Source organism: Leptodactylus fuscus, chromosome 5 (genome assembly GCF_031893055.1).
Source record: "Leptodactylus fuscus isolate aLepFus1 chromosome 5, aLepFus1.hap2, whole genome shotgun sequence".
Classification (NCBI taxonomy): Eukaryota; Metazoa; Chordata; class Amphibia; order Anura; family Leptodactylidae; genus Leptodactylus; species Leptodactylus fuscus.
The window spans coordinates 27,036,488-27,046,326 of NC_134269.1; the positions used below are offsets into that span (position 1 = coordinate 27,036,488).

The 9,839-nt window shown below is 41.6% G+C and overlaps 1 pseudogene; it reads left to right on the forward strand.

Annotated features, from left to right (window-relative positions):
- Positions 1-3,938: 3,938 nt before the first annotated feature.
- Positions 3,939-8,121, forward strand: LOC142204460 (olfactory receptor 5G9-like; annotated as a pseudogene).
- Positions 8,122-9,839: the final 1,718 nt, after the last annotated feature.

Here is a 9,839-nt window from a genome sequence, read left to right on the forward strand (position 1 = left end):
GAACATGTTGTCCTTGGTTAGATTTTTACCAAGCATTAACCAATGAGCCACCATACTGTCCCATATAGGGCTCACAACCTACATTCCCTATCAGTATGTCATTTGAAGTATGGGAGGTAACCAGTGTACTCAGAGGAAACCCTGAAAAAACATGGCGAGAACATGCAAACTCCTTACAGATGTAGTTCTTGGTTGGATTCGAACCAAGGACTCTAATGCTAACCACTGAGCCGCCATGTTGTCTGCTCTTGACCTATCCAAAGGATAGGTCATAAGAATGGTCAGGGTTCCGATACCTGGACCCCACCCTGATTCTCTGCCAGAAGCCATATACAAGGTGCACAGCTGGAAGCAACCTTGCTCCTATTCAAGTCAATGGGAGCAGAGTTGCAGTTCCACATCACCACCACTATGGTGTATAGAGCTCCGAATACCGTATATAGCTCTAGTGGTGTCACCAGTAAACTGCAGCTATGCCTCCATTCACATGAATAGGAGCCGGGCTGCTTCCAGCCTATAGACCCCTGATATGGGATATTTCTGCTTTTGGCTATGACTTTATGATAGAAGCATTTACTATGTATACCTTTAATAAACAGGATATACTTTATAAACCTGCACTTTTTATTATCTGGAATAGTTCACATGGACATCATTGTACTATCCATTGCCTATCTATAATACTATCTGTCTATCTACATCTATGGCTGTAACTTCATAGAGGTTGTGAGAGGACAGAAGAGATTAGTCAAGGGGATTCATTTGTATGGAAACATTCACCAGCTCTAACAAGGCTCCGTAGGGAGGTCCCAATAGACATCATTAAACGCCATTGCCAATTTCATTCAATTTCATTTAAGGATCATAAAATCGACTTGTAACAGTAAACAGGATAACAGGACTCGGAGAGACTTATTACAGGGAGCGCCTCTGGGAAAAGCCATTGCGTATTCTCACCTGTGACTAGAGAGGCCGAAAACAACTGCAATACATTTGTTATGTGACATGAACTCGCCGTACACAATCCCTTAACTCTTCATAGACATTGTATTGTTTAATATAAGGCTATGGCTTCATGGTAAAGTGACCCAAAGACGTAATGGGAAGACCCAATACAAAATCTGTAACAGGGCCCCTTACCTACTTTATGTCAAGACCAATGAGGCTTACGTTAATGTAAAAAATATATATGGCCTTTATCTATTAATCCACACAAGTGTAATTCCAATCACATTAAATATACGGCAATATGGAGCCAATGTTAATCTATGAGGCTATTCATACTGTATATGGATGCATGCATATCATCTGTGTGATGATGGATATGGGGCATCATGCTCATGCAAAACTCCAAGGCCACAGAGCAAAATATATAACAGGACCTCTCACCTAATATGTATATGTGTCCCCTTATGTAGTAGGGAGACCTTGGAGCCGTCTCTACTATCAAAACATAGGTGCGACTGCTACTTCGGTACCACTATGGCTACACACCTACAGAATAGTAATACTAGACTGTACTGACTACATAATCGTAGGCCATAAGAATGACATCTTAAGACAAAGTATACTATATAATAGAAAAGCTTAGGCCTTAAGACTTACAGTAGGATACACAATGGCTCAGGTCTTAAAGGTCTTGTTCAGGATAGCCTGTTTTTTTTTTTTTTTTTAATAAGATGCCATGGAAGGTGAAAAAAAAAATACCCATACTCACCTGTCCACCAGCTCCAATGTCTCCCAACACAGTCCGGTCCTGCTGCTCCGATGTCTTGTTTTGGTGGAAGTCCCCGTTGCACATGACTGCTGAAGCCAGACAGCGACCTCAGTGGTCTAAGGAAAGGACATGGGACATCACTGGAGATGTTTTCCTGTGATGTCCCGGTTCCTTTAGTTAGGCCAAAACAAGACACCGGAGCAGCAGGACCAGACCACGGTGGAAGACACCAAAGCACCATCTCCGACCCTACATATAAAAAATAAAAATGGTTATCATGGACAACCTAATTTTTTTTTACACTGTAATTTTTATTAAATTTTGAAAGTTTTGATAAACAGTACAATAATAAAATCGGAACAGCAATATCAGAACTAAGTCGTAAAACCATCCTCAATACAAAAGTCTATACATAGACAACCATGAAATAGAAAACAACAGGAAAGGGTAGGGGGTAGAAAGAAGGGAAGATCAGAGAACATGGAGGATACAGTACGTATTCCACCAGGACCATATGGATTGGTAGGCCTCTGCCATGTTGTTAAGTGTACCAGTGAGGTATTCCAAGCTTCTCACATCCTTAATATGGGCCAACAGGCCAGGGCCAGTGTGAGGCTGAGTACTTCTCCAGTGTAGAGCTACCAGAGTCTTGGCTACAGTGCAAATATCTAAGAACAGTTTAAATGTCTTCTTACCCAGATGTCTGGGTGGTAGATTGAGGAGGTAAACTGCGGTCTAATGGGCCCTTATTTCTAACCAATAGGGGCAAATCAAAGTGCAGCCCCAAAAGATGTAATGTTCCGACCTCCGAAGAGCATCCCCATCAAGTGGAGGGGACGCTGAGATTGAGAGTATGGTGAAGAATTGAAATATGGTACAAGTGCTTCAAAATCCTGTATTGAGTTTCATGAAAGGTTATGCAGGTAGAGAATTTAGCTGCATGGGGCCATATAATCTGCCATTGAGCTGGTGAGATCTACTTACCCAAGGCCTCACTACAGTGAGTTATGTATTTGTGAGTCAGATAATCGATAAATGTCTGAAATCCGACCTTTCATCGTGGTGCCAGCATGACACAACCTCTCAAATATAGATATAAAGTGGGCTATATTCTGGTCATGGAACCATTTTGAATGAGGCAAGTGCAAGGTAGAAGTAAAATAGTCTAATAGTCTGAGCTCAAAGGACAGCGTGTCAATCAAATCACCCACATGGAACAGGCCCAGCCTACTCGAGGGATGCACCATGGCTGTCATCAGCCCCCTGGGAGGAGCGGGTAGAGACCATAGAGGAGTGTTGTGAGACTACCAGGTATATTTTTTGACAAGTGAGCCAAATAGCTCTAGTAAACTGAATTGGGCCTAAGAGGGGATGGCAGGCAGGTAGGAAGTGCGGGACCACAGGACGGCATTGTGATGGAACAGGAAGGCATTAGGGTGGACCAGAGCCAACCATAGTTTTTCTATCTCAGCCCACTTGTTACAGGCCTTAGATGCTTCTTAGATCGGAATACATCTCAGGTGGGTCGCTCAGTAATAATGGAAGAGATGTGGTACCACAAGACCCCCCTCTGCCCTACCAGCCAACATAACACAGCGAGGGATGTGGTGATGCTTCTTTTTCCAGATTCATTGAAAGATGGCCTTTGGAAAAGAACATAACTCAGAGCGAGGAACGGTAACAGGAAACAAAATATGAGATTTTAGGAAGGAGTGTCATCTTGATAGCCATGATACGGCCTGAGAGTGAGATATGTAGGGGGCGATACATATCCATGAAGGAATGTAGTTCATGGAACAGTTGTGTGTAGTTTGTTATATAAAAGTAAGAAGAGGACAGCTGAATGACTAGATATTTGAGGGAGCGATCCCTCCATTGAAAATGATAACTTTGGTGGTGGAGTTGAAGATTGACTCGGGAATGTTAAGAGGGAGCACCTCGGTTTTTGACAAATTAAATTTATAGTCCCCTAGTATTGACTTAAGGTTTGGGATAGTGGTATGGAAGTTAGTAAGGGTCAATAAGAAATCATCGGCAAAGAGACCTATTTTGAAGTCCCGATCACACACAAGCACTCCTGTAATATTCTGGTTGATTGGCATCTTAGCAGCCAGTAGTTCAATACAAAGGACAGTAATTAGTTCCATTATGAATGGAAAATGGCAAGGAAGAAGCATAGGGAAGTTTAACTACCGCCGAGGGGTAGGCGAAAAGTGCAGTAATGGCCGAGAAAAAAGCCCCAGACAAACCAAATGTCTCCAAGGTGGCCATCATGAAGGACCAATCCAAATGGTCGAAGGCTTTTTCCACATCTAAGCTTAAGAGAAGAGTGCCCGTAGAGGAACGGTTGGCCATATTGACTACAACCCTTCTGGTTTAGTCTCCTCCCTGACAACAGGGAACAAAACCCATGTGGTCTCTTGGATAAGAGATGGAAGACAATCATTAAGGCAGTTCACCAAAATTTTTATAAAGAGTTTAAGGTCAGAGTTCAGGAGGGCTATCGGCTGATAGAACACTTCTGGTGACTCTTGTCCATTTTAATGTGGGAATGAAGCATGGATTGGGTGATAGCAGTAAAGTCCAAGAAAGAGTTGAAAAATTGTGCAGGTGGGGTAGGAGTTCTGACTGGAAGGTTTTGTAATATAATAAGCAAAACCATTAGGGCCAGGGGCTTTATCATTAGGGAGTATTTTTAAGTATCAGTGAGTTCCTAATCTGTAATAGAAGAGTTAAGAGAGTTGAGAGCTTTAAAGGGATTCTACCATTAAAAAACAATTTTTTCTAGGTAACATGTCGGAATAGCCTTTAGAAAGGCTATTCGTCTCCTACCTTTGGAAGTGATCTCCGCCGCGCCATTCGTTCGAAATAGCAGTTTGTACCGGTATGCTAATTAGTTCTCTCGCAGTGATGGGGGCGGGCCCCAGCGCAGGAAATGCAATGGGGCCCCCCATTGCTGCTTGAAAACCGACTCCAGCGCCTCCTCTGTCTTCTTCTGCATCCGCCCCTTCCTTCTTTGACTTGATGTCGTTGTCCATGTATATGAGTACAGATATAAGTCTCTTTTATTAGCACACATTGGGCAAATTTATGTTACAAATTTTGCAATTCCAAATAAAAAAATCAATTTCTTAATTTTTTTCTATTGGGGAAAAAATGGTTAAAATTTACTGAAGAGACTTGTATGATTATTTTCTGTATGTCCTACTCAGGGGAAGAAAAATATTCCCAAGAATATAACATTTCCCATAAGAATATTTCAGACTAAATAAATGTATCTGTAACACAGCACAGTACTAGGAAACCAACTCAGTGGTGAAGACTAAGGACATAGACAATATATGACGAGACTCAGGGTAGGTATCATTGACTTAAGGTTTTATTCCTTCGATATGAATTGGAAATCCTAAAGAACAACAGGAACATCTTGAGACTTTCTAGGCTTTTTTGCGTCCTCGTCAAAGAGCTATTTTTGATTTCTAGAATGAACCTTTGTTTCTTTTCCATTGAAAATAGAAAAATTGTATCGCAAATTATTGTATTTTATATTTGTGCTTCTTGTGCCCTAGTGGATGGGGTGATAGAACCAGAGAGGAGTTTAGGAGGTTGTTAGCTCTGATTACTCTACATCACTAGCTGAATTTCAACTTAATGTGCAGCAGTTTATGCTACGTGTAAAGTTGCATTCCTGACTTTTTTTAAATAGTAATATCTCAGATTCTGTTAGAGCTAGTAACATCCCATCTTTCTTATGATACCAGAATCATTTTATACAATATAACTGTGTATGGACTTTCCCTAGTAACAGCTCAGTTAGAAGGTTAGAATATTATAGCCTGTTTTATAATAAATAGAAAGTTAGATACCTTACCTCTGTGAGTCCAGTCCGCCTTGCTCTAGAATAAACCTGTTTAAGCAGAAATTTTAAGAGTGAATGTCAGTTTAGGATGAGTAAAAGGGAAATACCATATGTACTCGAGTATAAGCCGAATTTTTCAGCACAGTTTTTGTGTTGAAAAAGCCCCCCTCGGCTTATACTCGAGTCAGCAATTTTTTTTTATTTTTTTTTTATAGGAGAGGAGATCTATGACCAGCAGCAATCAATGTATTAATTTATCAATGTATAAAATCTCCCATAAAATAGTGGGAAAAAAAAGAAGCTTTAAAAAAAATAAAAAAAATTAAAAGTTGTAAATCCCTCCTTTCCCTAGAATCAGCACCACACCTCTCATGAGGTGACCTGAAGCGACTGCTTCAGGTGGCGCTATGCCGGGGGCCCCAGGGGGGAGGGCACCATTTTTTGACCTAAGCCAGTCCAGGACAAACTGTCCTGGACTGGCTTAATGTCACCGTCTCGGCAGGGAAACCGAGCGGTGAATTGGGGCGGCCCTGCCTAAAATACATACAAAAGTAGGAAATGACTGTGAAAAACATATACATTAGGTATCCCTGTGTCTGACAGTGCCCGGTCTACTGAGTATCGGGGATCTGCAGTGCTCCTGTTCCGTCGGGAAGGGGTTAATAGGAGCACTGCAGATCCCCTATATACAGCCAGGCTGAATTCCAAGTGTGTGTGTGGGGGGGGGAAAGCAGTCCTCAAGCTCAGGGAAGGGGCAGACAGACAACCAAAACACGCCCTCCCCTTCCCCAGCATCTACTGCACCCAAAATCTCCGACCATTTTAATTTTTGGAATTTTCCAGTAGCTGCTGCATTTCCCCCCCTCGGCTTATACCCGAGTCAATAAGTTTTCCCAGGTTTTTGTGATAAAATTAGGGGCCTCGGCTTATATCCGGGTTGGCTTATACTCGAGTATATACGGTATTCAGATACTGTGCAATAAGTGGAGAAATAGACTTTTTTCTTTTATAAGAACTGTTATAGGGTTTCCTGTATTCACTTGTTCTACTGATTTATGCAAAGTTATTGAGAAGTTACTGAAAAGTTACTTAAAGGGGTTGTTGTAAATACCATGCACCATAAATGATGGTAAATGTAGACAGAAACGTTACGAACTTCTATTGATATATGTGCCTCAATGTGCATTTATTAGGGTTGAGTGATCGGGATCGGAAAAGATCGGATCCCGATCGTCAATCAAGCAAATTTCATGATAGTGATCGGGATCGGCTGGAAAATGATCGGAAATTGGATTTTGAAATCGCAAGATCGTCTCAACCCTAAAAGTGACTTTTCCCATAGAGAAGCATTAACTAGGGTTTAGCGATCGGGATCGGGAAAGATTGGATGCCGATCGGCGATCGAGCAAATTAAACGATCAAGATCGGGATCAGCTGCAAAATGATCAGAAATCGGATTTTAAAATCGATCCTGAAATCTGAAGATCGGCTCAACCCCACTATTTATCAGATTAGCACAGTAAGTGCTCAGACTCATAGTAAAATCTGCATACAGTATACATGATATAATAATTTCTAATTTTCTTTCAGATGTATAATATAAATGAAACTACTATTGATCAGTTTGTGTTGTTGGGACTAACCAAGGACCATGACCTCATGTTACTACTATTTGTTCTCTTTTTGATCATTTATGTATGTTCCTTCTTGAGTAACCTCAGCCTCATGGTATTGATCATGGTGGATCATCGTCTTCATACTCCTATGTATTTTTTCCTTAGTCACTTGTCTTTTGTCGACCTTTGTTACTCGTCGACTATTACACCCAAGATGATGGCAGATTTTACCGCAGACGTCACACCTATTTCATCCTTAGCTTGTGCCACACAAATGTTTTCCTTTGCCATGTTTGCCACATCTGAGTGCTTCTTGGTTACCTCCATGGCCTATGACCGATACGTTGCGATTTGCCAACCACTTATCTATCATAGCATTATGAACAAGTCTATGTGTTGGAGCTTGGTGTCTGGGACCTATCTGAGCAGCTTCCTGGCATCGGTCACTCATACTATCACCATTTTTGGATACCCTTTATGTGGCTCCAATGAGATCAATCACTTCTATTGTGATATCCCCCCTCTTCTGAAGCTCACGTGTCTTCACGCTTACATCCGAAAGCTTGTTGTCTTTACTGTGGCCCTTATAATGGGGGTTATTTCTTTTTTTGTGATCCTGATGTCCTATATGTTAATCATATATAACATCTTGGGAATTCATTCAGCAGGCGGACGATGGAAGGCATTTTCCTACCTGCGCCTCCCACCTCACCGTTGTTCTCTCTTTCTACAGTACTGTGTTTGGGATATATTTTCGGCCAAGCTTGGGGTTGAATTCAGACAGTATTGACAAAGTTTTCTCCATTTTTTACACCGTGGCCTCCCCATTGTTGAACCCTATTATCTACAGTTTTAAGAACACAGAGGTTAAAAGAGCGGTGATAAATATTTTAGGGGAAAAAGGGAAAACGCACTTAAAGGGTTTCTGATTTTACATAGATGGAACTTAAAGGGATTTATCAGTCCTTAATTCATGTTTGATACTAATTTTCTATCCATACTATAGGTTATCACTGTATGCATATCCATCGATCTCCATGGAGCTTTGGTCAGGCAAGTGCACTGGGGCTCCATTGACAAGGAGGAGTCACAGGGAGTTTTTCGTGTTCTCTGGATGTCCCAGTGGTTGAACCTCCAGAAATCTGACATTTATTCCTTATTCCATAGATAGAGGAAAAGTTGTCTACATTCTCTATCATCATGTCTTTGAAGTGCGAGAGGAAACCCATGCAAACACATGAAGAACATACAAACTCCTTGCAGATGTTTTCTTCGGTCAGACTCAAAGCTAGGACTCCAGCACTACCAGGCTGCAGTGCTAACCACTGACTCACCATGTTGGCATAGAGCCACAAGGTAATAACAATTAACCACTGACCCACCATGTTGGCATAGAGCCAAAAGGTAATAGCATTAACCACTGACCCACCATGTTGGCATAGAGCCACAAGGTAATAGCGTTAACCACTGACCCACCATGTTGGTATAGAGCCAAAAGGTAATAGCATTAACCACTGACCCACCATGTTGGCATAGAGCCACAAGGTAATAGCGTTAACCACTGACCCACCATGTTGGCATAGAGCCACAAGGTAATAGTGTTAATCACTGAGCCACTGTGCAGTTGCTGATAATGTATTTAGACTCTGTTCAGATCTGCATTGGCCTCTAACACCGGCACCATTACATGTAAAAGAAAAAAAAATTATCATAGCATTTAGCACTATTTTTTTTTCCTGGAGAAACAACAGATGGGTCAGTGAGGTCTTGTCAGTGGCTTTTGTGGGACCAATGTTGCATTTCATTGTGGTTTCCATTCTAAACAGAAGCCATGATGGCTCACAGGGCATTGCCTAGATGAGATCCAGTTCTATCCACTTCTTAGCTGAGATCAGGACAAGCTATATACAAGTTATGTAACTAAGAGTGTTCTCATATACTGACCACAAACCTATATTAAAAATAAGAAATTATTCACAGAATATACACTGTCTACCAATAAGTATTTGGACACCCATGCCAATGAAGATATCTGCAATCATGATGTAGGTCACGCCTTGGTCCCAATTCAATGCTGAAGCCTAGTGCACTATTTTAGATAACAATGTGTTTCCTACATTATAGCGGTTCTATGGGTCGGACCAATGTTACTTCCAGGAGGACAATGCCAGTTATCATGCAGCAATGTCTATTGTGTCTTGGTACAGTAACAATCAGGTTAACCGACTGGACTGGCCTGCCCAGAGCCCAGACTTGAACACTATCGAGTTGGATCGCCGAACTAAGGGATGCAGCAGCTGTCCAAAATTGGTGAAAGAACTTACCTTGGTGAAAGAAAATACCACTAGCCGTCATACAAGGACTTGTGGAAAGCCCCGGGGGTTGAGGCTGTAATTTCTTGGAGGCTCTACCAACTAATGAATATGAATAAATGTTGTTTTCCATTCTACCTCAGGTGTCCAAATACTTACTGGTAGACAGTGTATTAGAATTTTTTGCAATTTTTTCAACTGGGTGACGGTGTACTGCATCGGCATCCAGTCACGGCTACCCGTTTTTTGGTCCGCAATCTGAGGCGACCTTCACTTCAACTTCCGGACCAAAAAACTCTGTTAGAACTCAGCCTTAGGGTAAGTTCACACATTTT